General features: G+C 33.5%; 1 protein-coding gene across 2 annotated transcripts in view; it reads right to left on the minus strand.

The window, feature by feature from the left end:
- LOC132944304 (uncharacterized) overlaps positions 1 to 11,173 on the minus strand; it is a 38,099-nt gene extending 26,926 nt beyond the window's left edge. For both annotated transcript variants that reach the window (XM_061013583.1, XM_061013582.1), the window contains exon 1: positions 10,767 to 11,173. The gene's annotated coding sequence lies outside the window, so the exon portion shown is untranslated. The remainder of the gene's footprint in view (positions 1 to 10,766) is intronic.
- Between the last annotated feature and the right edge of the window lie 5,532 nt (positions 11,174 to 16,705).

The following is a 16,705-nucleotide window of genomic DNA, read 5'->3' on the forward strand; positions in this document are numbered from 1 at the left end:
GAATATACATCTGAATCGTGAATAAAATGTAAAATCCATTATTCTTCGGCATTCTCTGACTTCGTCGAGATTCGTAACTTATATACTACCTACATCTAAGGCATCTAAACATGTTTTATATTATATTTTATGGGCGTTGCGTCTGATGTCGTAAATCGCAATAATAAAATGCACGTAAACATGTGTAAAACTGTCGGTTTTTTTTATGGGATTAATACCATTGACATAGATATAATGCATATCATAGTTATCAAGTGCATTTGAATATGAAATTAATGGTAAATAATTACAGTACGAATACAGTATAATATGTTAAATATAAAATAATAATGACGGGCGACCATATAATATGGGTACCCACTATAGGTTATAGTATTTATCTACCAAGTAAGAAACCAAAATAAAATATACACCGCAATAATAAATAAATAAATATTTATGAGTTTAATTTTAACACTGGTATGTGTATATGTTTATGAAAATATTTACCTACTTCTCATGAAAATGAAGAATTTCTTTAGAGATTTTTAAATGTAAATTACAATTTCGAATCTTGAACGGCAAACACGCATTACGAAACATATAGAGCACCCGCGCCGTAACTAGGGAGTCAATGCCCCCCTCAAAATTATTTATTTTTTTTTTAAATATCGGAAAAATAAATTCAATTTCTGGTTATGGTATTGGTACCGTAGCGTAGAGCACCATAATATACACATTGCACATCTACACTTGTTACGCTCTGCAAACTGCAGCAAACCATGAATGACCATTCTTATGGCTATTAGCCTATTATGAAGAGGAATACTCGGATTTAGGTACCTGGGTCATAGCTTCTCAAAATATATAATTCTGTTTTGGATTGCTAATGGGGCCTAAACAAAAATATAGAAACTAACAACAAACTGTTTTGTAGGTATATGAGCCCGATGAGGTACGGTACCTTTATTAATTAAAATGTGTTCGTGAAATCGAAAATAGATAATATAATTACTTTTATTTATCTACGAATAATTTCTCTACATTTTAATTAAATCGTGACTTTACACTTATATGATCATCATTTCGGAATGAGAAAAAAAAACATAAGACATGAACTAAAATTAATACGATGAAACTTATAATGTCCATATAGTTTTCTTTTCTCTTGGTTTTAAATTTTATAATACGCGCGTTGTATAACCACTATAATATTATAACATGCATAGTTATTATTATCGATGTCTAATTGGAACACATCATTACGTAGAATAATATTTGTAAATATTATTATTGTTAAATATCTGTTACTAATAATTAATCTGCCCCTGCTGTATATGAGTAACCTATGTGCATTAAAGATTAAATACAATAGTAAATTAAACAATCATCGACCAAAACAATATAGGTTATATCAAAACAAAAAATACAATTTCACAATAACTATTTTTATAATTTATATCTAGCATTCTTCACTCTGAACTCATTCATTTTGGTAGTGTTATAGTATTAAAATAACGTTTTCAGCGACTACATTTTTAACAAAATAACATAATATAAAATATGAATGCACGGAATTGAAACCAAGCTACAAGGAGACCACAAAAAGGAGATTTCACATGATGTAGGCACTTATTTTTCTTTTCATATTTGTAAATTATATACATGCATCCACAAAAATACCTTCTTCTAAAATTTAAATTCCGGATCCGCCCTTGAATATTTAACAAGTAATAACATTTACCCACTGATTTATGCATTTTGTGTATAGGGTACACTAAATAAATGTCCACACAGTTTTTACATTTTTTTTTTTTAATTTTGATTTTCTCGTGACCATCATTGATCACTGGTCGATTTAAGAACCTTGAGCAAGATAGACCTGTAGGGTTATACCATAGGGATACTAGGGTTTAGTATATTATATTAATAATATATTCTGAAGTCTTCGGTATTATAATTTATATTATATATATTATTATATTCTTCCTGTACATTTGTTATAATTATTAAGATTCTGATTTTCATTTTTTTTTAATGTTTTCCCAAGACAAGCCTCTTGGTATACAAGGCCTCAGGGTTAATACCATTGTCTATCGGTACGGCGTTAACGGTATTCTCTAATTATTGTAAAATAGTATAATATAATATGTAGGTAAGTATATTATTATCGGTTATAGTGTAGTGCACATGAAATATGTATGTAGTACCTAACCTATGTATCTAGTATCTACTTATACTATCTATAATATATACCAGGTATATTATACCTACAGAAATGAAAATAGTATAGATTTATTTTTTTTTTAAGTATTTTATGTGAAACATAAGTTTATAAGTTATATATTATATTCTGTGGAGAGTTCTGTTTGTATATATATATATATATATGATTTTGTGAGAAATATTTAATTTTTGATTATTTTTAAATGATCCACAGACATCGTTTTACGCGATACTTGGCCAAAGTCTGAGAGGAGTTATGAATGCACACTAACCATATTATTCAAAGTATACGAACATCTAAAAGGTAAGATTTCTGAATTAGAATAATTAACAATAGTTCTATATAATATTATATTGTATGGCGCAATAATATTGTTGTAATAATTGTACCGTAACTAAAAACAGTTCTGTGATGGTTATAGGATTGTTTAGGAACTATCGGTTATTATACGTACATATTATTGAATTATAGGTTTATTTTATTTTTGAGGTGGTTTTAATAAGCCTCGCTGATTACGCCATTGTATCGATATTGAAATCCGTCTATCATTTTTTTTTTTTTATAAATGATAGAGACAATTTTTCACTTGAACGGTAGACGCGGTAGGCCTATTTAACGTGTTGAATATATTTACACAAAAAGTTTTCAACTTAAGAATATTATGAATTCATACGCTTAGAGAGTCGGTTTTCATGTTTCACCGAACGAAAGTATACATTTAGACCTATTATATAAATATAAAACAATTCGCATAGATCTTATTAGTAGGTATGTGCACAACACATACTAATAAATATGGTAAATATTGTAATACATATTATCATATAGCATTAGCTGCTATATTATGCTATACCCATTATTATTATTACGTCTCGGCATAATATAATACATAACGACGATTTTAGTACAACAAACCGCGACTGGAAAGAAAAGAAAAAAATACGGACATAACTGCAGTTGTGGGAATATTATAGTACGCTTTATAATATTATTATTATCATCATCATCACGCTAACGAGTGTGCGAAAATCGAATCAGACTCTGCAGACTTCGTGTACTCCGACGGTATTCGGTCATAGCGTCGCATGTGTATCGTGCGATCCGTTCCGAACGGCAAAACGTTTTACGCACGTAAAACACTGTTATCACGTCCGACCGGAGGTGGCGGCCGCCGCTGCCAGCAGGTGCGGTGCAACAGGTCCGACTGCAATGTTTTACCGGCCGGATAATTGTAATATCGTGTATAAATAATGACAGTGTATATGGGTGTGCTGCGGGTGCAGTGTGAAGCCTTTTTTCGGATTTCGTGAAATTTGCATAGTTCTACGAACGTGTGAATGAATAATTAAACGTTTTTTTCTACTCGAGCTATGTAAATTGATATCGGAAAAATAAAACATTGAACCCGCGGCGTGGTCAACATAATGAAGGTGGACTTTTCTATGATTAGAGCATTAGAAACCCCTAACGGTTTTTAAACATGACATACCTACGTTGTATAATATAAATACGATAACAGTCCGATAATTGACCGTTTGTGAAGACTTGCGTTTTGAATTAGCTTTGCTAGTCGAGAGGAAGAGCAGGTCGGCTAAATGGCTGACGAACTATATAAGATTACGCGTTTGCAGTTTGAAATCTACAGATATCGGGAGTGTCGATTTACCGCATACCGCGGTAGACGCAGGACCAGATTCGAGGTGGTGGTTCGAGAAAACCCGCGTCCGTAACGGAGGCACTAGATATTTTTCGCCGTCCGTCCGTAACCGTTTACCGCGTATACGAAAACAAACAAACCGCGGTACATCGCGTACTACCAGCTATACCTACATAATATATATATTATACCGGGTGTGCGAAAAACAACCGGTGGCCGCCAACGGTCCGTGACGATAATATATAACTTTGTGCATTATTTTTACAAGTCCGAGCGGCGGCGGCGGCGATGACGACGATAATTTTATTATAACGACGTACGCATAATATTATATTATTATTATTATTATTATTATTATTATGTTTAGCAGTGCGATGACGAGCGGAGCGACGATACGGATCGTTTTCGGCGCTGGTACCGTTTTTTCGTCGATTCGCGCACGATAATATAAATTAATAATATATAAATATAATATTATAATATGTGTCGCGCCCGAGACGTCGTCGTTACGATTATGACATGACACCGCCTATATCATATTATTATAATATAATATAAGGTAATTATTAGACCGCGCGCGATCCGTTCGACAGTATAATATTACCCCCCTCGTCGCACGCGTGACGTTAATTGATTGCACGAGCGCGTATTTACACCGTTTCGGCGAATCGTAACTGTAAACCCGATAAGTTCTGTTTTTCTTTCTCGATGATTTTTTTTTTTTTTTGTTCTTCAAACATCGATTACTCGTCGAAATGGTAGAAAAACATGTGTTTACTTTTTATACGTTTTATTAGTAGGTATATTTGTATTATTGTGATGAGCACTTTTTACGCTACACGTCGTATAGGTTTAATATGCGCGCAGATCGCTGAGGGTGAAAATAGACGAAACAACCACGGCCGGATATCGACGAACCCTATTTTTTTTGTCATTAAAATATTAGGAGTAATATATTAGGTAATAGAATAGTCGAATTGTCGACATTATAATATAATAAACATCGACGCCTAACTGTCCGGTCCTGCAAAATTCCATCGACTTATCGCGCTGAAAACATAATTTCCTATATTTATGTCGGTACGTATATAATATTTTATCATATATAAGCGTACCTAGATACAAACGAAAGGTTTAAAATAAATGCTACCATTTACCTTGATGTAAAAGTTTTTTTTTTTTATAATTTTTTAAGTTCATATAGTTCACAACTGATTTGCACACGTATCGCGGGTATGGCAATATGATTTTTTAGGGGGCTATAGAAAAAGGAAGCATAGACATGTCGAAAACCGTGCAAATATCCAAAATAAGGATTTGGGTCGGCCCAAACTTATCAAAACATACGTCTACCAGAGGACTTTTATATTAATTATAGTCAGCAAATAACTAATTAATAATAAAAGTTTTGATTTATGTCAATGTAAATTTTGATGTAAGTACGGTGATCGGGGAGTGGATCCTGCAGGACTCTGAACATTTCCATTGGTATTCTTGATCACCCTTAATATTATTACACGATTAATTTACGTGTATATATTATATATTTTACGAGCAACAAGTGTCACGCGGGAAACCTGTTCGATTCGCTATTGCGCACACATCAGATGTGATATCATTATATCGGTCAATCTTTTTTTCATACGGTTTTTTTTTTTACCTCGTTTGTCAAACGGATTATCGAATGTGTTTTTTTTCGCCACGAAAATAAATACATCAATGTATATAGATGGAAGGTACACCTTATTATTCGCGCAGCACTGTTGTAAACGTGCTAGTCAACATTTGTTTTCATGCAAATACTCTATGATACGGAGATTTCTTATAGGATATATATATATATATTATTTTAGGTACAATATAATATACAATATCATTGTGCTACGCATTCTGCAGGTCTGTTGTTCTATGCAAATTTATTTCGCACTCGTACGACGCGTATAGCAATGACGTGCAAGACACGATTTATTGCAGTCTTCGACAAATAAACTTGATACCTAGTGTATATTATACCAACTGGGCCCAGTAATCTGTGGAAAGTTTTTAATAAGAAAAAAAAATATACATTTACATTTCCTAAAAAAAAAAAACTTTTAACCGTTTTTGACAACACGTTTGTTAAATTCGTCGATCTCCAGTATATCCACCGTAATATATTATCATGATGTATGTCTTTGGATGTCGTTTAACATTTCAGGCAATTGAACTTGTACAACTTTTATAATGCGTCATGTTCGTGTATCGTGACTATAATAATAGGAATTACGCGTACGGCATACGCCTAATATTTTACGTAGTATAATATTTTATGCATTACACGATTCCTTCCAAAAATTCAAATACGGTGGCCGAAATATTTCTGTATACGACTAAAAAACACGAAGAATTAAATCTCTCTTGTAGAACTCGTTGAACGGTACTTTTCTTTTATATCATTCGTCGCCCATCGGTCATTATTGTAAGAGGATTTAAAGCGGAACGCGTGTACAAAATACTATATGTATACACGCGTACATCAATTATACTTAGCATTACAAAATATGTGAATCTCGATAAATATCTATTCGGCTAACAGTAATACGTCGTCTAAACTAAAAAAAAAAATAAAAAATAAAATAATGTGTGTACTGTGTTCCGCCGCATATAATATTATAATACATAAAACTAAAATTGTATTATTTATTGTCTCAAACGGATTTCAATAATAATATGAATAAAAAAACATTTTCTTTTCTACGGTATACCTATATTATTTATACATCGTTATAATGACATGCCTACTATACTCGTGTTAGGTATTTGACTAATTATACCTATACGAAAAAAAAAACAACCAAGAGTAACAAATAATTATAGGCGTATAGGTAGCACTAATAAATTATGTCGTATCAACGCATAAATATATATACATATACATTATAAACACGATAAACCGAACGCACTGACGACATTGACCCAGTGCGAGAAATGAGAATCAGATTTTTTTTCTCGAGACGTTTCCCTGTCATTTCCGACTACCACAACCAACCACCACCGCCACCGCCGTCGCGGTCACCGAAAACAATATACGAACCTAGGTAGGTAACAATATATATATGCACAAACTCTCGATCGGAATTAATTATAAAATCGGTCGTACGTGCTGCGGGTTTTCGCGAATTTGAATGTCGGTCGAATCGACACACTGCAGTATATAGTAGGTAGACACGGATGGGTCGCGTTTTTTATTCGACGGACGACCACTGCTGAATAATGCAACCAAAATAAGTGAAATACTTTCGACGGCCGCGCTGCAGCTCTATGATGCGTCTATGACTTGCTGAAAATCTGAAACCTTTTGGCAGTCGCACTCGCGAATTATTCATAATATTTCTTATTCGGCGGACGGCGTTCGAGTACGAAACGAAATCATTCTCGTTTATATTAGGCCTTAACGGCGTAACGTTATTGCTCTGTCGACGGCCGACGAACGTTTACACGCGATTTGCCGTGACCGCTCCCTGCGCCACCGCCGTCGTCTGCTGACCATTATTTTTGTTGTGTAAATAGAGACCATAACATTTCGGTTTTGGCGAACAGACCTATTTAACCCATTTGCTGTGTTTCAGTTGCAGGTCTCAGGCCCGCGAGTTATACGAACGCTTTCCCGTCCATATTGCACAGTTAAGACGGCTGCAAAACAGCTGCAAAACGTTCGAGCACACACTGCAGAATAATATACGACCCTGTAATAGAACGTTCGGGAAAATCGATATCATAGTATTACCCGTGTACTATTGTCGGATGGTACTGATGTCATTGCGAGTCGACACGTCGGAAAATCTTCACCGGTCGCTTGTCGGAAAGCCTTAACTGTTGTCGTCATCGCGGTTATCCCAAATAATACGATGTCGTTCACTCGTTCAGATCCTATATTTTGACCCGCAGCGAACGTGGTGTATTTTGCACTCCGAATCTAACCTCGACAAGTAATACCTATCTCTCATCGGGTTCGCGCAATAATCAACTGCGCACTATAACACGCACAATATGTACATAATATATACAGGGTGGTGTAGTACAGATAGAACCGACTTTCGGAACAACTTTTGTTCCTATTGACCTCGCGCAACACATATTATACTATACGAACAATTATTTTTATTTTTACCACTGGAAATAAACAATTTTAAATTTGATTTAAATTATTTTGGATATACTCAAAATGGCCAATTCTTGAATCTGACTATAAGAACAATCTTGATAGTAAAAACATTTATCTAAGTCAAGTGGTTTATTTTTTAGATTTTTTTTAAATACCAATCAAGTCTTTTGGTTCGATGAATTTGGAACGCAATAACTTTTTTCAAAATATTTTTTTTGGGAATTTGCTGACAACATGAGCGTATTTCTCAAACTATTTACTAATCATATGATTTTAACAATTTTTGTCTCACGTTTAAGTAGCATCTTTTGGCATTTTTTTTTTGTCAAGTCTTTCTGTTACATCTTGCAGTATATTGGTATGTATAGGTATACCAAATCGGAATATCGTGTATGGCCGCGCAGGTATATCCGATCGTGCCGTTTCACCGTACGACCGTCCGACCACTGCGGTCCAAACCGCTGGTCCATGGGGCGAGACAATCATCGTTTCTACCAAAACACTCTATATGACGTATAGCGTGAAAAGAATTGACAACGGCCGCCGAACGATTTAATTAAATTACTATCATATTGTTGTGTGTGTATTTTACGACTGCCGCCGACAACCTACTTCGTAACGATTCCAATTCACCGGGTAAAAACATTGTGTTTTCCATTCAACCTACTTAGTGCGTGATGTGCTGTGTATATTATGTATATACCTACAGCACGGGCTCGTCGCGTTTTCAGAAATTCAATGTCTGTGGCTTGTATTTAAAATACGCTAGTTTTCAAAACTAAAATCTGTATAATTTTCGTTCTTTTTACGCGTGTGGACGACGAGCATAATAATTAGATTAGATTTTTTTTTTTTTTTGTATACATTTTCACGGTAATATGCTTTCGCTTTTCTGCCGTTTTACCGATTTCCTGCAGCGCGTATACAGTTGTTGTATATTTGTACATTATATAGTATATACAATATACATACCTATATAATATTATTGTGTACAATGATATTGCAGTAAATTGTATACCTATTCATTACTTGGGTGTTTCAAATGTTTAAAATTCTAAACGGAAAAAAATATGCGCACTCAATTTGTACATAATATATATTATTAAATAGGTACATATAATATATAGTAGTCGTACGAAGTATTTATAAATAGATTTTGTTATTTTTAACGGTATATTAAATTATACTTCTATACTTAATAATATTGTAAGCACTTATATAAAAGTATTGTTAACATTTGATTATTAGGAGGTACCTGTATTATGACAATCGTACATTGCAAATGTATATCGTAAGAAATCGTTAATGGGCTTAGAGGCAATTTTTACGAGCTATGCCTGACAGTAAAAACTAAATACGATTTACTCGCAGTTAAACACGATGCTCATTTGTATATTATAATGTAGTGCCCCTGAGGTAGTTAACCCAATATACTCGACCATAGCATTATATTATATTGTATAAATGTATAATTGAATTTCTAATTCGAAATGATACATTTGTTATACAAAGATTGAAAACCGATTCTCTTAAGACCTATGCTCCAGATGGGAGAAAAATAATCAAGCACCTGCTTTCACGGATTTTATGTGCAATTTAACAACAGAAAGTTTTCGAGTAATATAATCATAAAAAAAAACGGCCTACTTGTAAATATATATTTACCTATGTCGTTAGCTAAGATGATCCTTGTTCAGTATAAGAAATTATAGATAATATAGGTACCACCTGCACGTGGCACGCATTATTAATTGTTATTATTGTAAATTTACTAAAATACTTTTAATTATTATTTAGATACACCTAGTGATTCTAGTGGCTAAAAAAATATATATAATATATGCGTGGAGCCATTTAAAATAATATAGATAAGTACTAAAGCTATTCGAACTATAAAAAAAAAGTGTACTCTGGTATATTATTTTAAACCAATTAGGTGTATATGAGTCTTTTAACATTGTTAATGAAACGAACTGAATTCGTGAGAAGAAGTTTCTCTAACAATGTATGCATGTGTACAGTGATGCTCATCGTGTATGAGATAAATTCAAAATTAAAATGTACATTAAAGTATTAATTTTTTATTGCACTAAGTTGTATTATTGTTTTTAATATCCAGACTTTTTATTTATCACGTATCCAAAACGTTAAAATGTTAAAAAAAAAGTATTGTATTTTGCTACGCAAATGATATTATTTTCTTCTGGTTAGTATTGGAGATAATTTTAAAAGTAAACATTGTCGAAATCGCTTTTTTAACAAAAAGTATGTAACAATAACGACGGATAATACTAAATAAGATGATGTATAGGCGATGTTAGAATACAATTAATATTTATTGAATACGGAAACCAATAATTGAGTCATAGGAAAAAAAACATTATTTAAGTTTCCGAATTATTAAATTTATGCAATATCACATTTATCAACAGCAGTACTATTTATTTTCGTTTTCGCGTAGGTACCTCAAATCACATATATCGTACGAAGAAAAATTATTTATGTACTTTTATGTTATTATAGTGTGTTATTTATTTATTCATTCTGAATAATATTATTACGGTGTAGTGTGTATAAATAGAGGAATAATTCCGGCACGACCTATAATAACAATAATAATAATTGTACGATGTACGGGTTGCACACGGACGTGGACGCGAATTATTAGAGACTTGAACGGTGGGCGATGAAGTTAAGCATCTCATAATGATACACCCGTCGTAATGATATCAATAATTATTCTTATACTATGTACTTACCGCTCGTGCGCGCGTTGTGTAAGTCGGAGCGATCCAAGTGCCCGATGCAGTCGGTATATCGTATTGTATATCGATCTGGTTGTAAGATCGAATCAAAAAAAACGATCCGATCGAGGGCTGCTACTGTTGCGCGCGTGTGTGTATTACGTATATCGCGTCGCGGAAAAGATTTGAAAAGACAAAATTTAATATTATTATATTATTTTATACGATGTGTGTGTGTGTGTGTTTATGCCGACGCAGAGCAAAAGACGAAACCGCGTGTGCACTACTACAGAGACGACGGAAGACTACAATATAAATAGGTATAATGTACTTTATTATAGTGTAATACAATAACGACCAAGTGTCGGAACTCCCGCGCAATTGTTCCACGTGATATCGTTACCGGACGACTGTGCCGACGTTCGGTCGTCCGGGCGAGCACTACAACTACGCCGTCGCCCGGACCCTCCCCACCCGCGCGATTCGCCGACGCGCCGCGGTTTTCCGAGTGTGTATTATAGGTAATGCATAATGTCGGCACGGAGCGCCGCAAACATTTTTCATTTTTCATTTTTTTTTTCTTCCTTTCCACAATACTTTTTATAAATATTAATTTAACGACGGCGGCCGCGGACGGATTTGGTTTTTTTTTTCCTTCACGTCTCTCCCGCGCCGCCGACGACGACAATATAGAACGCATATACGCCTAATATCATTACTGTGTCCGCAGTGCATATATAATATAATGTATACCTTCGATATAATTATAATAATAAGTTATTATTTGGGTCGAGCGATATAATTTTTACGTGTGCGCGCGTATATCATTATTGGGTATTATAGTATGAATATTTCCAATATACTATTATAATATAATATTGGGGGAATTAATCGAACCGAATACGAGTGTGATGCGGTAAAAATTCGTGTCACACGATTTAAAATCGGTGCGGCCGGCGTGGTTATTGGAAATCGGAATTCTTTACACCATCGTAGTCGTCGCTTTTTGTATAATATATCATTATAATATAATATTCAACGTGGTAAAGTCATATACATTACAGTGATGCAGTGCAGGTGACAAAATCTTACTTTGTTTTTTTTTTCAAAGTCCCCACTACGTTTTTGGACGACGAAGGATTTTCTTTACGAATTTCATAAACAAATCATTTTTTGTTAAAATAGAATATTATTCTAAATGATCATAATAAATTCTGAAATATTGTCACAAAAATGCGTAATTTTTAACAAATCAATTCTTCCGACACAGAATCGACGAATGTACCCATAACCTATATACAGTTTAGGGATACTCTTCTGTTTCGCAAAGCGTAAGTGTATTTTGCAATGTATTATTTATTTTATCTTTGTCGTTTTCAAAATATTCGTCTCTATTGGTATTAATTTTGTCACATTTTAATGGACTACAAAATCCAACTTAACGAATCAGTTCACAAGTTATATTTTCACGAATACATAATGCTAAACCACATGACTATGTCTTCACTCAATTTTTGTTTGATATAAGTACTTAATAAAAACTAAAAAGAGTAGGTATGATATATTTTTATGTCAATAATTTACAAACTGAGTAAAAATCTCTATAAAATATTTTAGAGTAATTTATGAATTTAATATTTTTATGTCGTTATACAATATATTCGTTTAATATTATAATAATATAATAGAAATTAAGAGGTTTACTTGCAGATGAATTATATTGTTACTAAATACATTTAAAATTTTAAACATTTGTGAATGGGTTTTTAAGTAATGGGTACCTATAGTTCAAATAATTATTGTTAGGTTGTACAGTTTTTTATAGTTTAAAAACTTGGCGATTTAATGATGATAAAATTGAATTGTAAAGATTCTAAATAACGCAAACGACCACCCTTGGTGTAATGTTTTACAATTAAAGTTATCAGACATTTCTTTTTCGAGCAGTCTATTAGTATACTTGGAATAAAATAACGAAATATATTATAAGTATTAGATATTAAAATTATATATGTATTCAGTTTTATAAATTTGCTATGTTGTGCGTGGGTTCGAGAGAGAAAACAAATAGTGCGCTGACATATCCTCCAAACACATTGACGGTCATACCATGTTATAACAGTCATGTTTTTAAGTCATAGAATACCTACCATGAATGCCATAGCATTTGCCAATTTAAAGTGGCGGTAAATTGACTGATTTTGTTGTAATGCTATATAACAGTCATGACCATAAACTTGTTAAGTAAACAATTATGAATTAAAAAAAAAGGTTTCTTAATTACTAGTATAGAATAGGTAATTATAGTATATTAGTATTTAATAAATATTAATGTATAAATGCTTGGAAATATTTAATACACTAAATAAATAATAAATTTCAAGTACAGTGGTGAGTGGTAGCTGGGGATACGTACTATTTTATCAAATATCCTAAAACTAATAAATACACAAAATTATTAAATTTTGCTTTAAAATTCTATACACAATTTAGTATACCTATACAATATTAGGTGTAATATATTAGGTATAAATTCATCCAGCGTTTTTTTTTTTTTTTTGAAGCATGGGTATTTCAACAAGGGAATCATGTGTTAAAAAATTTTGGCGGAAACCATTATTTTGGAAGTTATGTCCTTTCGAAGTTTGCGATTTTACGTAAACAAGCATACGCACAACACTGCAGTACTTCAATTTTAAAAATGTAATGATAATCAATAATTATAATATATCATATTTAACCAGTCCTGTTTTATATCTTGTATAATATTGTGTATTTTACACCATTTGTAAGCGTAGTAAGCGTGATAAACACAGCCTGTTTTGAAATTAACGCCCTCATAATTTATGCCATTTGTGGACTAACTGAAAACAAGGGTATCAGCGCGCCCAGTTTTTTCCATTGTAAGCATGGCCCCCACAAGGGTGGAACTGTCGGACCTGGAGTACAGGGGCCCGTTGAAATGTATTTGTAATTTTTTTAAATTTTGATAGGAATATTTATTTTATAGTTATTTTGTTATTTTAAGCTGTGGCTTAACCATATTTATCCTCCCCCCCCCTAGAATTCGTGTATGAGACACCCGCACATCGTTTTTAACGGGTTATTATTTTTTGGAAGTTTTATATAGGACCCGCAAAAAATGTTGCACGAAGGCCCAAAATTTGACGTTGGTGGGGGGGGGGGGGGGCGTGCTTGTCGGCATAATATACACTCCGCAGTAGGTGCCTAAACCTGTGCTCGTTATCGATGTCGTTGTACTATATATTACAGTCCACAGACGATGAATTATTTTCGGCCATTCGTCTTTAGGTATGCCGCGCACAAAAATATATATTACGCGCTCTATTGTAATATATATACGCCGCACTATAACATGCAGGGTTTTCGCATTTCAATATCTCGAGAATGATGTATATTTGGGAGTAAAACGTGCGAACTCGAGTTGCGAGAGTCCATTATCACTGCGATGTGTGCGCGTGCCACTTGTCATCTGGCCTATAACCAAAGCGAGCAGCTCTGATTGATACTCATCGACCGTCATCGATCTTGCTGCAGCTATCTGGTCGCAATTATATTTCGTTCTCGGGCATATTTTCATTCTGCTGTGTGTCACCACCACCACTCACCGCCACACTCGAAACCGTAAACCGACGGCGCGAGTTTAACGAACTTACTTATAGTTTTTATTATAATTAGCTCCGTTGATTTCGCCAATGACGTGTGCGCCGATGTCGACTGATCATCTGGCCGCGACGCTGCAGTGGCGCTCCACTAGATTCCCGCGCGGATGAGTCCATTCCAGTTCTGCGTAGTATATTATGCATTAATTGTCTTTATTCTATTTTAACGGTTTGCATTCGATTTAACGGAATACGCGCGTAAAATGTAAAATAATATCTGTTTTCATCACTGGCGACGGGGGCAAAAAAAAATTGGATAAAATACGCAACTTTATACTATACCTATAGCGTTTATCATAGGTATATATTATACGCATGTAGATATTATGATATTCGTAACGCCGCTTTTGTATCGACACGTACACACATTATGCCGCCTACGCTCTACGCGTTCGTCGTAAAAAAGTCTAGACCGAGATGATACGTTTTTTTTTTTTTATTATTTGTTGCAAATCATGGACCATATTCAGAAATATCATATCATTTCATATTTAAAAAATGATATCATATACATCGGATTTGAGTAAAAAAATTGATAAAAAACAAAAAAATACCTAAAATTACTGAGGCGTTAAGTGTAACGTGTCCATAAAAATAATAACAACTTCATATTTAGCGAGTAAAAAAAGGACAATAATTTTTATTACCGTTGTGAATGGACGCATAGTCGTGGTGTAATTGCAAAACTAGGACGACGTTTGTTTCAGAGGACCATGTTCGATTGTTCCTGCACACAATATAATTAAAAATCGTCTTCTTTAGACGAGAAAAAAAAAAAAGAAAAAAAAAGTACATGATAATAAAATAACGAAAAAATTGACACAGTGACGATGAACAGAGTTGACCAACGTTTCCATAACACACAACCACTAAATACTTGACTCAATGACGTCATCACTCATCTGCCAAACGAAAGTCAAGTGTATAAACTATAGACAAAAATACAGTTTTGTTCGATTGGAAGACTCTTGTCGTGTAGTACTACACTCGTGGAACTCTGAAAATATTTTAATTTGTTTCATTCAATATTCTCATATGATTTTAGTTTGTTTCCAATCATTCATGTGATGTAATTTTAATGACTTAACTCGTACAATAGGAATACGTGCCTGGATAGCTTATGTCCTTGTTCTGTAATTCAAAAATAAATATTATGTACTATTTAATGCCAAGTATAAATACATTCGATATTCTAACTAATAATAAGCAAAACGAATATTATCCTTTTGGAAAATTTAAATGTCTTGTAGAATTAGAATATATTGTAAAGAGAACATTATTATAGCGCCTATAACTGCATTGACGTATTGTATAAAATCATCAAATAATATAGCCATATAAGTGTATGATAGATTTTTATGCATCCGTATATTATTATATCACTAATTAAGATATATTTTTTTTTTATTTGGGTTAAGGCTTCGACTACTCAGGTCATTAGCCAGTGGTACTGTAGGGGGGGGGGGGTGTACTGTAGATTTGTTTACTCGTGATTTAATTTGGCAGAATTTTTAATTTGGGCACCCGTAGGTATCTGCCATGCCCGGGTGGGGGATGGCGGCACTTGTTCTCCGGACACCGTGACTTACACGGAGAAAAATGCCGCCCGGTGGTCGAGGATCGAACTCGGACCGGCTGTGCCGAATCCGTCGCGTTAGACCACTCGGCCACCTCGTCCCCCCTTAATTAAGATATATTTTGTACCAAATCGTATTAATTATAATATATTATATACAATTTCGTAGGAAATGATACACGTCAAATACCTATGGTCAATTCAATATTTTATTTTAATTGTTGACAAATAAGAGAGGCAATTTTTTTTCGTTGGGTAATTTTGTTAGAAACTCGGCTTTATATTTTCGCGATATTTTGTACCACTAAGATTGTTATTGAGTGTTGATTTTAAATATTACGCTCAGTTACATTTGATTTGGTTTTTTTTTTCTTTTAAACTAAGAAGATAATCATTTTATGCATTTATCAAATTTTAAACTGTTTACACCTACATTTTTTATTAACATTAAAGTGTTTTAAATCAGGCGTTATGTCAATTTTTCTTAATAGGGTTGCAAATACTTAAAGTCGGCGAATTGTTCCCCTAATATTATAGGCCATAAAAAATATTGTATTTTTGTTTACGTTCGTGTTTTGTCTTAACACATTCTTATTAATTTGAATACCCGTATTAGGTACGACTATTAAAATCAGATATTCAGATCACTCGATTTAAATGGACATTATTAAAGTATACATATTTTATATAAATAC

The sequence above is a fragment of the Metopolophium dirhodum genome, chromosome 5, assembly GCF_019925205.1.
Source record: "Metopolophium dirhodum isolate CAU chromosome 5, ASM1992520v1, whole genome shotgun sequence".
Lineage (NCBI taxonomy): Eukaryota > Metazoa > Arthropoda > Insecta > Hemiptera > Aphididae > Metopolophium > Metopolophium dirhodum.